The sequence below is a fragment of the Pleurodeles waltl genome, chromosome 6 (assembly GCF_031143425.1).
Source record: "Pleurodeles waltl isolate 20211129_DDA chromosome 6, aPleWal1.hap1.20221129, whole genome shotgun sequence".
NCBI classification, from domain to species: Eukaryota; Metazoa; Chordata; class Amphibia; order Caudata; family Salamandridae; genus Pleurodeles; species Pleurodeles waltl.
Genome location: NC_090445.1, coordinates 245867321 through 245884823, shown reverse-complemented (window position 1 = coordinate 245884823; position 17503 = coordinate 245867321). Strand labels below are relative to the sequence as shown.

Here is a 17503-nt window from a genome sequence, read left to right as displayed (position 1 = left end):
TGATGCAGAACGAACTTTGAGGACTCAGTTTTCATCAGCCAATTGTCCAAGTAAGAAAATACAGATATTCCCTTCCTTCTGAAGTCCTCTGCAACCACTGCCATCATCTTCGTGAAGACTCGAGATGCAGAAGTAAGACCAAAAGGAAGGACCGCAAACTGGTAGTGATACGACCATACCATGAACTGGAGATACTTCCTGTGCGATTTTAGAATAGGGATATGAAAATAAGCATCCTGCAAGTCGATAGACACCATCCACTCCTCCTTGTTTAACGCAAGAAGCACCTGAGCTAGGGTCAGCATTTTTAACTTTTCCTGTTTGAGGAAACAATTCAAAATCCTCTGGTCCAAGATAGGCCTCAACCACCGTCCTTGGGAATCAGGAAATACCTTGAATAACATCCATGACCTCTTTCCTGCTCCGAACCAACTCCACTACACCTTTTAACAAAACGGTGCGCACCTCCTGGTGAAGCAATAGGAGGTGCTCTTCTGAGCAAAAGGAAACTCCCAAAAGAGAAGGGCATAACCTTTTCTCACTACGCTCAACACCCAAGAGTCCAATGTTATTAACTCCCACTCATGGAGAAAATGTAACAACTTTCCACCTACGGGTAGGGCATGCTGGAGAATGGAGCGAGAACTAGGGCTGCTTCCCTGGCTGGATTCCCCCAGAGGATGAAGAGGAAGGTTGCTGGATGGCTCCCAGAATTCTAACTCTCCCACGACCCCTATAGGTCCTATAGAGAGCGTTGATAGGCTGTTGGACGTAGGACTGCTGCCTCCCACAAAAGGACAACCCACAGCCAAACACTCTGAACCTGTGGAAAGGTCTGAAGGGCGAAGATGAAGCCTGAAGGTCCCAAGATTTTGCAGTGGCTCTGCTATGCTTGAACCTTTCCAGGACCGAGTTCACCTTCACCCAAACAGTCTTGCACCATCAAATGGGAGGTCCATCAATGTAGCCTGTACATCAGAGGAAAAAAACAGAACCTCTGAGCCAAGCATGCCTCCTAGTCACAATGGAAGTCTGCAGTGTCCAGACCTGACTGAATCACCTACTTAGCAGCCGCTTGACTGTCCTGCAACAGTTTACTAAAATGTTCCTGTTCTTCCTGTGGCAATTTAGAGGTGACCTCCTTCGCCATATCCATCAGGGCATAGATGTACCAACTGAGTACCCAAATTGCATTCAGCGATTTTAAGGCCATGCTTCCTGAGGAGAAGCATTTCTTTGCCGACTGCTCCATGGGCTCCGACTCCCCATCAGATGGTGTTGTATGGAATGATCCCGGAGCCGATCTTGAAGAACAAGAAGCTTGCACCACCAAGCTTTCAGATGTTGGGTGTAGGGTCAAAAATGGTGGATCACTAGAAGCAACTTTGTACCTTCTGGCTTCAATCTTTGAAACCGTAGATGTAGTAACTGGTTTCTTCCATATTTCTAATATGGGCTCGGTCAAAGCTTCATTGAATGGGAGGAAAGGCTCTGAAGAGGAAGCTGATGGATGTAGAACCTCCGTCAAAATATTGGTTTTTAACTCTGACGCAGGCAGTGGCAAGTCCCAAAATTCTGCCGCCTTCCTAATCAACCCATGGAAGTAGTCGCTTCTGCCGAGAGTTCACCTCCAGGGAATAAAAGCTCCCACTCAGGGAACGTATCCAACCCACTAGCAGTATCTAAATCAATGGAAATCATCTGAAGGCCCAGGAATTTCACCTTCTTCTAACTGTTGTTGTTCATCTAGATACTGCTGCTCTTCCAGAAGTCTTAAGGCCTTCCTTCTAGACTGCAGCCTAGACTCCAAACGTGGCGCCGACAGAGAATTCATCGTCGACGATGCCCTTTAAAGGGGAGGGCAAGACTAGTTGAGGAGGAGTCTCTCTTCTAAAGACGTTGAGTGCATGTGTTGGCAGGACGAGCAACCCGCCATGTCGTGATCCGAGTTCAAACACCAGAGGAAGTTCTCATGCGGATCCGTCACCGATATATGACCCCCCCGCACTCACTACAAGGTTTGAACCCAGATATCGTCGGTGGAGACATAGTAGCGCTACAAAATAATTCCCTTTATACGGTTGAGATACAACCGAGAGGTAGAAAAACTGTTAGCATCGAAGACACAGAAAAAAGGGAACTCATGTCAGCACGCCTGCGAGGACTTCTTATGGCTCTGGTGACGTCAGACGGAGTCTGATCGGCAACTGCAAGAACACCGATGTGGTCGATAGTTACCCATTACCTGTGCCCACAACAAAGCTTTGTCAAGTTAGTGAGAGGATTTACTAAACTTCAGATAAAAGGTGCACAAAGGGGGGGGGGGGGGGGGGGGGGGGGCGGAACTAACCTTTTTGGAAGCACACCACGCCACAAATTTGTCCAAAGGGCAGGTGTATATGTTCTTTGTTTGGGGACGCCTGACAACCAGAATGACAAACAAAACTTCTGAAGGGAAAGTCAAAAGACTCAACTGCCATCCCTCAATCTCCACGAATGAAGGAGTGTGCGCAGGTTGTGGTGCAGGACCCTACCCTGTTGCTGTGACAGTAAATCCTTCCAAAAAGGCAGACTGACTGGAGGACAGATGCTCATGAGCTCGGGTACCATATTCTCTGTGCTCAATCCAGGGCCACAAGAATTACCTGGGCCTGGCTGTTCGTGCAGAAATTGCACATTCTCAGTGTTGATGAACAGATCTAACCAAAGTTCTCTCTAATATCTGAAAAGTTCTTGCACCACCTCTGGGTGGAGCTGCCCGTAAACCGCTTACATTGATGGCAGAGTGCATCTCTTGTGGCGTTCAGAGAACCAGCCGCCAGGAAAAGGCTCCGATGTTTTAACCATGTCCAGAGACTTGGAGCCTCTTGACATAAGGGCCACAACGCCAACCTGCCCTGCTTCTTCAATACCATATGGCTTTGGTGTTGTCAGTGACCACCTGAACTAACCTTTTCTTGATGAAAGGAATGAAGGCTTTCAATGCCAGACAGGTCGCTCTCAGCTCCAACAGTTTAATGTGGAGCTGAGACTCTGCCAGAGACCAGAGTCCTCTGATCTGCACCTCTCCCAGGTGGCCATCCCTGCCCAGACATGGCATATCACTACAGTCAGTTAGGGGTGCGAGAGGAGAGGGACCTGCTGACGACTTAATCACAGGTTTACAGTCACCCCAGCAGGACTTTTGCAGTTTCCTCAGATATCTGGACCACGTTGGAGAGATCCCCCCCCCCCCGATGCTGCGCTCACTGGGACTTCAGGTCCCACTGCAGAGCCCGCATATACCAATGGATATGTAGTACCAGCAGGATGAAGGTAGCCACGAGGCCCAGAATACTCAGAAGTAGTCTCACTGAAATCCTAGATAGAAGCAGATACATCAGAATCGTAGCCTGAATATCCTGGACTCGCTGTTCTCGAGGATAGGCCCAAAACTGCACTGTATCCAGAACAGTGCCGATGAACAGTGGCATCCGGGAGGGAGTCATGTGTGACTTCGGCACATTTATAGTGAACTACGTGCATGCCACAGGTACGGCGTAGTCTGGAGGTAGGAGACTCCTACCTGGGGCGAGCCTACCTTCAACAGTCAATCGAAGTAGGGGAAGACTGGAATCCCCGACTTTCGTAGGCCAGCTGCAATCACAGTCATCGCCTTGGGGAATACCTCAGGGACGCTACTGAAGCCAAAAGAACATGGCAAACTGACAATACTCATGGCCCACTGTGAACCGCAGGTAGAGTCAGTGGTCAGGCAGGACGGCATTTGGAAGATGGCATCCTGCAAGTCAAATGTTTCCCAGAGTCTAGAGCAGACAGAACCTGACCCAACATGAGCATCTTTAATTTCTCCTTGTTAGGGAAAAAATTGATAGGGATTGACCGGGCAGAGAGGGTGGGATTTCTAAGAAAGGGATGGAGTAACCCCGTTGAACAAATTTGTAGGACTATTCGTCCAATATTATGGGCTGCCAGTGGGGCAGGTGACGATGGCTGCCAACTAGGTCGCCATGATAGTACGAAGGCAAACTAAAGTGCTTTTGAGGCTGCTGCTACAGGGGGTGGAGGAGTGGACTGGGTGGATCTCCTGCTGTGTGTCCCACAAGGCTGATGGGAAACGTGGCCACAAAACAAAAGAACTGGGGAGTTTGTTGGCCTTGGTGGCTGGGCGGGAATGCATGCAGTTGGTAGTCCCTACTGTAACCATGGACGAGGCTTGAGGCAGAATGGAGTTTGGGTGGGCTGTGGAGAGGCCCATGGATTTGGCAGAGGCCTGGCTGTCTTTAAAGCACTCCTGCTCAGAATCCGCCGTGTCTCCAAAGAGATGGTGCCAGTGAAGGGCATGTCCATAAGGGATGCTTGGACATCCCCTGAAAAGCCAGCAGATCGCAGCCAGAGGTGGCATCTCAGTCTCACTGATAACAATCACTCTGCCTACTGAGTCAGTCATATCCAGTATGCAGCGAATGGTGAACTTTGCTGTGCTGTTGCTATCTGCAATAGCCTATGACAGTATGGCTTGGGCCTCCTTTGAGACCATGTGGAGCACTTGCACAACTGAATTCCAAATTGTGTGGGTGTATCTGCCCAAAAGATACAGTGTTCACCCACTGCAGTGGAAAGCTGGCAGACGAGAACATTCTCTTACCAAAGTTGTCCTTCTCACCACCAAATGAAGCCCCTTCCTTTGTGGCCTCATTAGGAAGAGAGATCAGGCCAGTGTCTGGGGAGGTGTCCAGAACACTGGACCCACCAGGTCCTCTTACCAGTTATCTTCGGTCTCATCAAGGATGTAGTACAACGAGAAGGATCCTCAGATCCTTCCCAATGATACTCCGAATCGGAAGTGGAATATCAATTTCTGGCTGGTGCTGTTGACAGGCGATGCAGATCAGACCCCATATCGGAGTTTGGTGTGATTATAGGGTAGGCACCGATGTGGGGAATCGGGAAAGGAGTCTCTGAAACAGGATCTGGGGAAAAGTTGTAATCTCACCATCAGATCCATTCCAAATCCAGAGTCGGATCCAGAGTTAGATCAAAGGGACCAGACTGCTGCTCCTGCTGAACCCATGGGACCTGAAGGTGATCCAAAGGAGTCTGCCCACGTTATTTGGCCTGGTGCTGTGAGGTCGAAGAGTGCCTCGACTTTTGATTTTTTTGAACTTTTTGTGGACTTACTCTGTGGCTTCATGAAAGATGACGAGTCCCTAAAACATCTCCGCGACAGGCATTGTGTTCAGGAGCCAGGCTGACAAGTGAAGAGAATTGTGATTCGGGTGCAAGACTAAGCCCTCGCTCATTGTCAAAAGATAAGGTGAGACCGTCAATTGGTTGTGAAGTTTTTTACAGTAGGAAAAGTTCTGCAAACCAATGTTGTCAAGACCATCTTTGTCAGGAGTTAACCGCGGCGCCTGCATTGACGATCGGGATATTGTAGTACTTCTGGACTACATATCCCATGACGCCTATCGCCGGAAGAGGTCGCATAAAACCACGCACATCCAGGAAGCGTTGTGCGTTATTAGTTTCCCAGATCAAAGTCGGATGGTCAACGAGGGCTCTTGTTGACGGCGTCCCCGAGGGTGGATTCTCGTTCTGCTTCCAGTGGAGTACTTGTTTTTCTCCTGTTTCCCTCAAGTCTTGGATATTCCCGATATCGTCGGGAGTCTCGAGTTCTTCCATTTGGATCTTCGAAACATGAAGGAGAGGTGGTAAGCGGTGAGGCGATCTGGTGCCGGATTCCCTCGCCTTTTTCCCACTATCCTGTTCGACCAGGACACAGTTAATATCCGAGGCACGGCGTTCCTTTATTTGAACTGTTCGTTACTCATGAACTGTTGTCTTCATAGCCAGAGAACATTTTTATTCTGCTGTGACGCAGTGTTAATGTTTACTTTTGCGGGGATTGAACTGCCGGGACATTTTTGCTTTTCAGTACATGGTGTAGAAAGAATGGGTCATTTCTACCATTTGCGTGACTATGACATGAGGCTCAGTGTTTTAACTGAGTTATAGAAAGGAGCCCGAGTTGGGTTTTACCGTCATTCTTTTTCTTCTCTCTCTTCGTATTGTTTCCTCACTATTTTATGTCTATCTTGTACAAGAGTGGGTGTTGAACAACCCATAAGAGATTATCGGTGTTCATCGTTGGCCTGTGGCGTCCATCTATGATTCAGATGGAGCATAGACAGGCGTTGGACTAGTCCTGCCCTCAGGAGATATTGGCAGGTACGGTCGTTGGTGCTTTAGCGAGACATTGTGAGAATAGACAGGCTAATGTGATATTAACGCTGTGTATTCTTCTCCTTACAGATATCCCTTCCCTGCTGTTCCTTCCCATTCCTTCCCTCACCTGATTACTCCAATGCACCGTGGTTTTTATCGGTGACTTGTTGGTGTCAGGAGGTGGACTCCCATTTGCATCGCACCGAGTCTGAGGAGCATCTACAACGTGACAGAATAAACGCACCTACGAATAACGCTCCTCCCGCTCGGTGTGATGCAAAGATGGCATCTATGGATGATGTATTACAGGCGTTAGTAGTAGTACAACAAGAGTTGGCTAATTCTAGGGCTGAGGCAGCGGCTTTAAAAGAAAGGGTAGAAAAGCTTACTAGGAATCCCTTCGACGCCTCAGCATCCACACCACAGGTAACCGTGAATGTCTTCCCTCCTATCCCTTTAGCCAGCCCAGAACGGTTTTCGGGGGACCCCAAGAAAATTCAGGCCTTTTTGACTCAGTTGTCTCTACATTTCTCTTGTAAACCCGCGTCTTTTCCCTCTAACCTTTCCAGGGTAGCTTTCGCTATTTCTTATCTCTCTGGAGACGCAGCTAATTGGGCCGTGCCATTAGTCAGGAACGATGACCCCTTGTTATCGGATTGGAATGCCTTTCGGACTGCCTTCGAGAGGGTGTTTGATCATAGAACAACCACTTTTAGTGCTGATAGGGAATTACTGGAGCTGAGACAGGGGAGGTCTGATCTGGTCACTTATCTTACGACCTTCAATAGACTGGTGGCGGAATCAGGGTGGCCAGAGGAGAAGAGAAGGTCTCTCTATTATCAAGGCTTACGAGACGACATGAAGGATATACTCGCTCAAATAGATCCGCAGCCTTCCACTTGTACAGACCTTGTGAATCTTACCCTGAGACTGAACCACAGATTAGCAGAAAGAGGGGTAGAGTGTAGAGCGGGTGATAGGCGACCTGGCATTCCAGAAAGGGAAGTGCGATCTGCTTCTACTTCCAATGAGATAGGTGGGGAGCCTATGGACGTGGGAGCCGTTAGGGCACCCTTGTCGAAGTCTGAGAAGGAGAGTAGGAGGGTACAGGGGTTGTGCATGTATTGCGGCAGGAAGGGTCATTATGTAAGAGAGTGTCCCCTCAAACCTAAAAAGAGATTCTCCTACTCCCCCACTCAAAAGGTGGCGGTTATGTCAGGAAAGACATCTGAGAAAGAGGTTTTGCCCTTTACAGAACCCCAACCGGTGCTACAGTTAACTTCCTTAACCCTTTTTCCACAGGAAGAAAAAGCGTCCCACCTTTTGTTATCAGTATAGTTGGTGACCAAAGAACGAAAGCATCCAGTATGGGCGATGATAGACTCCGGAGCCACGGGAAATTTCATAGATGCAGGGGTGGTTAGGAGATTGGGACTTCCTAGCATTCAGAGAAAGGACCCCGAAATAGTATTGGCGGTTGATGGTACACCGCTGAAATCTGGGCCCCTCACAGAACATACGGAGGACATTGGTTTGATCTTCAATGGGGTATCTCCGGAACATAAAGAAAGAATCAGGCTGAATATAATAGAGGCTCCTCAGTACGAAATTATTTTGGGAATGCCTTGGTTAAGAAAACACAATCCTTTTATCGATTGGCAAACCAAGACGGTTAGTTTTCAGTCCTCGATGTGTGAGAATAGCTGCTTCTTGTACGACGATCCCCCCCACGTTAGCGTTGGCTCAAGGGTTACAGTTGGCCACAGTGGTGGAGAAAACAGTGATATTGCCCTCCGTTTATGTCGAGTTCAAGGATGTGTTCGACGAGGGTCAGGCTGAGACATTGCCACCCCATCGTATGTATGATTGCAAGATAGATCTGATCCCTGGAGCTCTCCTTCCTTCTTGTAGGGTTTATGCTCTATCAGACCCAGAAACCAAGCATTTGAGAAAATACTTGGATCACTTCCTGGAGATCGGGTTCATTAGACCGTCTTGTTCTCCGGCAGCCTCTCCACTCTTTTTCATAGCTAAAGCTAATAAAGAGTTGAGAACCTGCATCGATTATCGAATGCTGAACAAGAATACGGTGAGGAATAGATACCCTCTTCCTCTCATCCCAGTGTTACTGGACCAGGTGAAAGAGGCGGTAATCTATACAAGGTTGGACCTGAAGGGAGCTTACCATCTGGTCAGAATCCGCGAAGGGGACGAGTGGAAAACAGCGTTCAAAACCCGTTATGGCCTGTTTGAGTACTTGGTAATGCCGTTCGGGTTGTGTAACGCCCCGGCGGCATTCCAGTATTTTCTGAACGATGTTCTCAAGGAATACATAGACCATTTCGTGATCGTTTACATAGATGACATTCTGGTGTATTCCACATCCCTGGAGCGCCACTTTGACCATGTTTCCTTAGTACTCCAAGCATTGCGACAGCATAGCCTTTTTTGCAAACTGAGCAAATGCGAGTTCCATGTCCGGAAGGTTGAGTTCTTGGGGGTGGATTTAAGCCCCGAGGGGTTTTGCATGTCGACAAGAAAAATACAGGCTGTTCAGGAGTGGCCAGTACCCACTAGTATGAGAGACGTGCAATGCTTCCTTGGGTTTTCTAATTATTACAGAAGATTCATCTCTCATTTTTCCCACATGGTGTCACCTATAACAAGGATGCTAAGAAAGGGTGTGTCTTTTGTTTGGTCAGAGGAGGCAGAGGAGGCTTTTTGCTTTTTAAAACAGGCCTTCTGCTCCGCACCTATACTTCAACATCCACAGCCAGATGCACCTTTCATCGTTGAGGCAGATGCCTCTGATATAGCGATTGGTGCCGTGTTATCACAACGAAACAAAACCACCGGACAGCTTCATCCTGTTGCGTTCTTATCCAGGAAGCTATCTGCTGCGGAACTTAACTATACGGTGGCAGAAAAGGAACTGCTAGCCATCAAAAAGGCATTTCAGGAATGGCGACACTACCTTTGGGGAGCTCAACACCCGGTCACGGTGTATACTGATCATCGCAATCTGCAGTATATGAAGGAGGCAAGACAACTTACCCAGCGGCAAATGAGGTGGATGCTGTTTTTTTTCGGAATATGAGTTTGTGGTGACCTTCCGTCCTGGGGTTGACAATCGCAAGGCAGATTCACTGTCCCGACAAGAGGACGTGAGAACCATAGTTTCAAGACCCGAGGAAGCAATCATCAAACCCGAAAGAGTGCTTTGCGCCCTTCACATCTCCCATTTCCTAGAAAAGGTTTCTAAGCATAAGTCTGCTGCTCAGTGGAAGAAATGGGCAGAACTAAGTCAGGACCGTACCCTTAAGCATGGAATACCGTTGCAATGTAATCGTTTGTATTTGCCAACACAAGAACTCCGAGTGCAAGCCTTCAATTGGTGTCATGATGCGGTAACGGCTGGTCATCCTGGTTACACCAAAACTGCGCAAATTGTTCAACGACATTTCAGGTGGGAAGGTTGGGCTAAAGACGTTGCGGCCTGGGTGGCTCGGTGTGAGATATGTGCACGAGCCAAGGGAGAAAACGCGAAGAGCCAGGGCAGACTGATGCCTTTGCCCACTCCGGATAAGCCATGGCAAACCATTAGCGTGGATTTTGTGGTAGGATTACCAATGGACATGGGGTACAACGCTATCATGGTGGTAATCGACAGTCTTACCAAGATGGGTCATTTTCTCCCTTGTAAAAATCTGCCTACAGCAAGTCAAACCGCCCACCTACTTTTGTCTCAAGTGGTGCGGTTACACGGTCTACCGAGAACCATTATCTCGGACAGAGGCCCCCAGTTTGTCGCTAGGTTTTGGCGCATGTGGTGTAAGGTTCTGCGTATTGAATCCGCCCTGTCCACCAGCTTCCACCCACAAACCGATGGCCAGACGGCGCGCCTTAACCAAACCTTGAAAAAATATCGGAGGTGCTATGCAAAGGACGCTCAAGAATCCTGGGTTTCGTTGCTATGGCTTGCCGAACTATCATACAACAATGCTTGGCATAGCTCGATACGGGAGTCTCCTTTTCGTGCTAACACGGGTTTCCACATGGAGATGTTGCCCATAACCATACCTAGGGATGTCACGGATCAACCTACGGTTCATGCTTGGATTAAGAATCTCCAATCCGTGCAAAAGAAGATACGACTCAATCTGGAGAAAGCCAAAGAACAGTATAAGAAATGGGGTGATGAACATCGGCGTGAGGGACCGGCATATCAGCCAGGCGATAGTGTGTGGCTTTCCACCAAGTATATACGCTTCAAGATGCGTAGCGTCTTTCATCCTCGTTACATTGGTCCCTATGTGGTGTTACGCAAGATAAACCCTGTGGCTTATCGTCTCAACTTACCTGCTTCCTTACGGATCCATCCGGTGTTTCATTGCAGCCTTTTGAAACCGGCCCTTTCAGCGACCCGGCAGGCGGTGCCTCCGGTGGTCAGAGATGGGCAGCTGGAATACGAGGTGCGCAGAGTGTTGGATTCCAAACGACGGGGGGGTAAGCTGTGGTACTTGGTTTCATGGAAGGGGTACAATGCCAAGGATGATTCATGGGAGCCGGAACGCAATGTCCATGCCCCTAGGGCTGTGCGGCTGTTTCATGCCCGTCATCCCTCTAAGCCTGGTCCGAGGAGGCGCTTTGGAGGCGGGCGTACTGTCAGGAGTTAACCGCGGCACCTGCATTGACGATCGGGATATTGTAGTACTTCTGGACTACATATCCCATGACGCCTATCGCCGGAAGAGGTCGCATAAAACCACGCACATCCAGGAAGCGCTGTGCGTTATTCGTTTCCCAGATCAAAGTCGGATGGTCAACGAGGGCTCTTGTTGACGGCGTCCCCGAGGGTGGATTCTCGTTCTGCTTCCAGTGGAGTACTTGTTTTTCTCCTGTTTCCCTCAAGTCTTGGATATTCCCGATATCGTCGGGAGTCTCGAGTTCTTCCATTTGGATCTTCGAAACATGAAGGAGAGGTGGTAAGCGGTGAGGCGATCTGGTGCCGGATTCCCTCGCCTTTTTCCCACTATCCTGTTCGACCAGGACACAGTTAATATCCGAGGCACGGCGTTCCTTTATTTGAACTGTTCGTTACTCATGAACTGTTGTCTTCATTGCCGGAGAACATTTTTATTCTGCTGTGACGCAGTGTTAATGTTTACTTTTGCGGGGATTGAACTGCCGGGACATTTTTGCTTTTCAGTACATGGTGTAGAAAGAATGGGTCATTTCTACCATTTGCATGACTATGACATGAGGCTCAGTGTTTTAACTGAGTTATAGAAAGGAGCCTGAGTTGGGTTTTACCGTCATTCTTTTTCTTCTCTCTCTTCGTATTGTTTCCTCACTATTTTATGTCTATCTTGTACAAGATAGAGTGTTGAACAACCCATAAGAGATTATCGGTGTTCATCGTTGGCCTGTGGCGTCCATCTATGATTCAGATGGAGCATAGACAGGCGTTGGACTAGTCCTGCCCTCAGGAGATATTGGCAGGTACGGTCGTTGGTGCTTTAGCGAGACATTGTGAGAATAGACAGGCTAATGTGATATTAACGCTGTGTATTCTTCTCCTTACAGATATCCCTTCCCTGCTGTTCCTTCCCCTTCCTTCCCTCACCTGATTACTCCAATGCACCGTGGTTTTTATCGGTGACTTGGTGGTGTCAGGAGGTGGACTCCCATTTGCATCGCACCGAGTCTGAGGAGCATCTACAACGTGACAATCAGTATTATTCCGCAAAGTCTGATCATCTTTGTGAGAACACTTGGAATCAGAGGAAATGGGCAGAAAGCTTAAGCAAAGGTTCCCAAACATGCCATCGAAAACGCATTCCCCCACGACTGCAGATGGTGACTTCAGCTTTCAAAGAATCGGCATTTGGTGTCTTGGTGGTTTGCAAAGAGGTCACGACTGGGTTTGCCCCACTGCCAGAACAATTAGTTGATTGTCACCTGTATCAATTCCCACTTGTAGCAAGAAGACCTTATTCTGGCGAGAGTGTCTATCATCTCGTTTTGTTTCCCCTAGGACATGCTCCGCTTTTAGATGTACTCCATTTCGGATGGATCAATTCCAGATGTCTTGCGACACTCAGGAGAAGGGAAGTTATCTATTGCCCCCTTATTTGTTTATGTAGTGCATTGATGTTGTATTGTCTGTTCGTATGAGAACCGTAGAGTTCTTTATCTTGGTAAGGAAAGCACGCAAAGCCAAATGTACTGCCTTGAGCTTGACTAATGCAACAGCTCTCATGAGGTTTCTGCCATTTTCTGCTGACCTGTAGGCCCTGAAGATATTTTGCCCATCCCTCCAGGGAAGCGCCGGTGGGTTGAGCGAGAAAGGAAAGGTCTACTGCAAGGTATGTCTTTAGCGTCCACCAAGATAGGGCTTCATTCATGGCTGGAGTAACTTTGATGGTATAGTCAGACAAACCTGTTGCTCTTACCTATTGGCGATATAATTCTTCCTGGAGGGGTTGCATTGTTAAACGGAAGAATGGAACCAGAGGAATGCACTTTTGGGGCGTCATCCCCAAAAGTGATTTGTAAAGACATACTGAAAGACTCTTTTCTCTAAACAGACTTTGCCAATGAAATGCTCTTTGTCTGTCTTTATGATGTGGGGCAGGCCTTGTTATTGACAGTATCTAGTGTTGCTCCCAAAAAGGTTATAACTCTAGATGGTTGAGGTTTTGAGTTTCTTCCATTCCCAGTAAGATCCAGTTTGCTTAATAGGGTTTTACAAGCCTCTTGACTTTTGTGTTGCTCGATTGGAATGATCTTTGACAAGCCATTCGTCTAAGTATGGAAACACTTGGTCTTTCTGTTTCCTTAAGAAGGCTGCCACAGGAGTCAGACACTTTGTAGATATCCTGGAGGCTAATTTCAGGCCAAAAGGAAGAACTCTGAACTGGTAGTGGCTGCCAGCTACTGTGAATCGAAGTAATTTTCTGTGGGAAGGATGAATGGGGATGAGAAAATATGCATCTTGCAGGTCTAGTATTGACATAATCTCCATGGTTTAGTCGTAGGAGAATATCTTGCAATGTGACCATGCAGAAAGATTGTTTTTCGAGATAATTGTTGAGATCTCTGAAGTAGAGGATAGGTTGCAGTTCTTTCCACCTCTTGCGAATGAGGAACAAACAGGAATAGAAACCCTTTCCTTATTGTGAAAAGGGACTCTATCGCTCCCTTTCATAGCATGCTCTTGACCTTCAACTTGAGCAATTGTAGATGTCTGAGAATGGAGGTGTGTAGTGAATTTGATGGTGGGATCTGAATAAACTCTAGAGAGTGTGGCCGACTGAACAAGGTCTAAGACCCATTGATCCGATGCTATCTTTTTCCAACTTTGGCTAGGAGGAAGAATGTTCCGGTTTACCCAGAGTGAGGGAGATACAGGAGTAGCCGGAGCCTGAAACAGGTCACTGAAGACTAGCTGCTTCTTTTCCCAGACGTGCTGCTTTTCCCTCTGGGTGTAGGCCAGTTGAGGTGGTTGTCTCTGTGCATAATGTGTACAAAACTGCTGGGAGGTAGATGCATAGGAGGGATATTGGCATTGCCAATAGCCTCCCCTGTATGATGGCATCCCTCTTCCTTCAGCCCCACGAAAGGGTACATTTTTGAACTGGAGGGTTCCAAGAGATCTGACTGTGTCCGTTTTAATTGTTTGAAGGGCCTCATTGACATCTTTGCCGAAAAGGGCTTCTCCGTCAAAGGGAAGATTCAAAATCTTATTTTGCACTTCATGCCTTAAAGAGGTACCCTTAAGCCAACCATGTCTTCTGAGTACTGCAGAACCTGCAAATTGCCTAAATGCAGTGCTGGGGATATCCATGGCACAGTCTATGATTTCAGCTGATACACCCTCCTGTTCTTGCAAGATCTTCTTTGCCTCTATCTTAGCTTCTTCTTGATCTATATATGGGGCGAAGTCAACCCTTAGCCTATCGTATCTTCCCAAAACAGCCAAAGAATTTGTCGCCCTGTTAGACCAGACGTTAACAAAAAATGCTTCCCAATATTGTCCAAGTGTCGTCCCTCCTTATCCAGAGGTGCAGAGATCAGAGTGGACGGGTTCTTAGATAAGACTCTGGGCTGGCTCCGTAGTAACTGAATCCCGATTTAGACGGCCAGTTGGACAAGCCTTGCCGTCCTTCAAGGGCTTTGTATTTTTTGTCTAGGTGTGGAAGAACCACTTGTACTATAGCTGGATTTTTCATTACTTTTAAGCCCTCTTCCCAGATATAGCTAACAATGGGCATGGGCCTTACACTTTCTGGAATGCCTCTTTAAAGCCATATAAAAAACATTCCATCTGTTTAGAGGGCATACAAATCTTTTAGCAGTCCTTTACAGCAAATTGTGAAAACACACAGTATCTCCCAGTGGTGGATCTACTGGAGTGGGTGATGGAGATGATGAAGAACGGATGAGGTAGTCATCATATTCCGAATGGGTGTCACGGAGCTCCCCTTCCTCTTTTTCCTCCTCAGAGGTAATCATGGAGAAGGGCTGTTTATGGTGTACACCCTACTGAAGTAGGCAATGCGTGTTTTTGTGTTGGAGTGGACGGTTGAGCAGCGGGAGGTGTAGTAGCTGTGGAAGTTTGTTCTGCAGGAGCTGTAGTAGATGGAAACTGCTTCCTGTAGTGTGAAAGCATAAGTTGTAAATCTGAAATCAAAGAGCCAGGTAGACAAACCTGGAATGGGTGCGGATACTGTTCATGTGAAGGATAATACTCCTGGTGTTCATATTCGTCCTCATAGCCTTCCTCTTAGATTGGATGGATACACGTCAGTACCCGGCAGCGTACAGAAAACAATTTAACAACAGAGTTGATGCCCATGAGCACTATCACCGAGAGGAGGAGTTACTCGATCCAGTGACTCGAAGCGCTACTTCGAAGAAAAACAACTTGCACCACTTCGGACCAAACACTAGATAGCAGTAGTATGCAGAGCATGTGTATCTACAGTCACATATGCCATCGAACAGATATACAAGGAAATTATGGGATAGGATAATTGCACATAATCCCACTTGCATGCTTACCACAGTCACGATCAGAAGTTATGATATGGTGGCTGCTCAATACATTTGGGGGGGGGGTAGTACTCCCCACATCCATTCATTTTTTAAGACTATAGAGGACAGTTACCAACGAAACTCACCCCACTATAGGGAATGGGTTAAAATGTTTTCTCAATGGCATTGGGGAACACCCTGGTTCCAGAAGCCATTATGCATGACCATTACGTTGCTGGCACAGATGCTGATGAAAGGCCAGACTGTGAGCCCTGGGACCAGCCGCTGTAGTACATGGCCTAAATCAGAGTTTTTCAAACAACACGCCCCCCCCCCCAATCCAAATGTTCCCATCTCAGGCCCCCCATTTAACACTTTACAGTCAGAAAGTTAGAGGGTAAAGAGGGACTGAAGGTTAATAAATTACATAAAGACTGTATATTTTCCTGCCCTTTATACTGATGATATGGAGTTTTGAAGGCGGAATATTACAACAATGTTTTTTCTTTTCAGATGAAAAAAATCAGCTTAAGAGTTGGGGATAGTTCCTCGAAGCCGCAGGAGAGGTGACAGGCGTCAGTCTCTGTTGCGCTGGAGGGACCATCAGTTTTTGGACAATGTTACTCTTTAGTCCATTTTATTTCTGACTACGGCTCGTTATGAGCAAAGAAAGAGGAAGGGCGGCCTGGTTGGGGGACTTTATAGTATATAATGGGCCCTGGTTGGTGGGTCATATTGAGGACGTTCATGCCTCAGAGGTAATGTAGTGATTACAGTAAAAAGAAAGGGAAGCGCAATCCTCGCCTTAGTGTCCTTAATAGAATTGAGAATTCTTGACACGAATGCTAGAAAAAGTTCAATTGGCCAGTAGTTTGAGTACTCTGGGGTCTGCGGTGCATTTTTTGAGTAGTGGTTTGACTGCCACGTGTTTCTAAGTGCCGAGGAAGGTTGAGGTGGTGATGGAGGTGTTGAGTAGATTGGTAAGTTCCTGGCCAATCCTTTGGTTTCCGAGATAGAAGATGTGGTACGGGCAGTGGTCTATGAGGGCTTCCAAGTGGATGGATTTTCTGATGGAGGTGGTGTCCCGGCTGGAGAGAAGGTTCCAGGTGGTTAGTCTGTGGTTGGTGTTGGTTGTGGTAACTGATGAAGTTACTGTATATGTTTGCAATCTTGCTGCGAAAGAGATCAGCCAAGTTGTCGCACAGCTCCTGTGAGGTTGTGATGTTTTCACTAGCTGCTGGTTAGAGAATTCCTTAATGTCAAAGAGTTGCTGCTAGTTTCAATAAGCGTGGCTAGTGTTGCCTTTGTTGCTTCCAGCAGGCGGTGGCCGAGATTGAGGGAGGTCGTGAAAGTTGCCCTGTCGAAAGGGTCTTTGCTGGCACAGCACTTTCTCCAGCTGTTTTGCAGTCTTGTTTAGTTGTTCTGAGTTGAGTGGTGTACCAGCTGGCCTTTTTGGAGGGATCTCTTTGGATGCTGCTTTTGACAGGGACGATGCTGTTGGTGCGGTTGGTAATGGGACTGGAGATGGAATTAGTCCAGTTGGTGAAACTTTGCTCCAAACCCTGTAGGGGTGCTGGATGTCTTGGAGGTATCGTGAGGGCTGGCGATGTTGAAGTGGATGACAGAGTGGTCAGTCCATGAGAGTTCAGTGACGTGGCTGTATGTGCGCAGGTGGTGGAGGTGAAGATGGGGTCCAGGGTGTGTTCTGCGGTGTGCGTAAGGCAATGGACGACCTGGGTTAATCCGAGGCAGCTCATACTGCTGAGGGTGTGTGCGGTGTGGTTGTAGTTTGGGGCTCAGATCTGCTGTTCAGGCCGCAGCAGCTTTGGGAGGAGTTTCTTTTGTGTTGCTGAATCAGTTTTTTTTTATTAGAGCATTTGACTCAGTAGGGTAGGTATCGCCACTGCGACAAGGTAAGCGGACAGGCAGGAGATGCTCCCCTCTGCTCTTCAACCCTGTTCCGAGAGTCAGAGCCCCAGCAGGCAGAGTCCTCTTCTTATTTGCAAAACATCACAATAAAGGTGCCCTCCTTGCACTGTGCATGGGCCATTGGTATATGGACCCAGCAGGGAGCCACCTCTCCCTATTAGTAAATCGCATTGAGCCTGCATGTCTCCACCTCCCCACCCCCTTTACACCATGTTTTGCTTCCATCAGCCAACATTAACAGCCCCCTAGGAGTTACTTCAGATAAATCATAGTGCTGAAGCTCTTCATGGGTGTCAGTGCCAGCCTG

General features: G+C 47.7%; 1 protein-coding gene across 1 annotated transcript in view; it reads right to left on the bottom strand.

The window, feature by feature from the left end:
• The window catches only part of DCAF7 (DDB1 and CUL4 associated factor 7), a 198987-nt gene that overhangs the window by 148729 nt on the left and 32755 nt on the right, over window positions 1–17503 (bottom strand). The gene's annotated exons all lie outside the window — the stretch shown is intronic.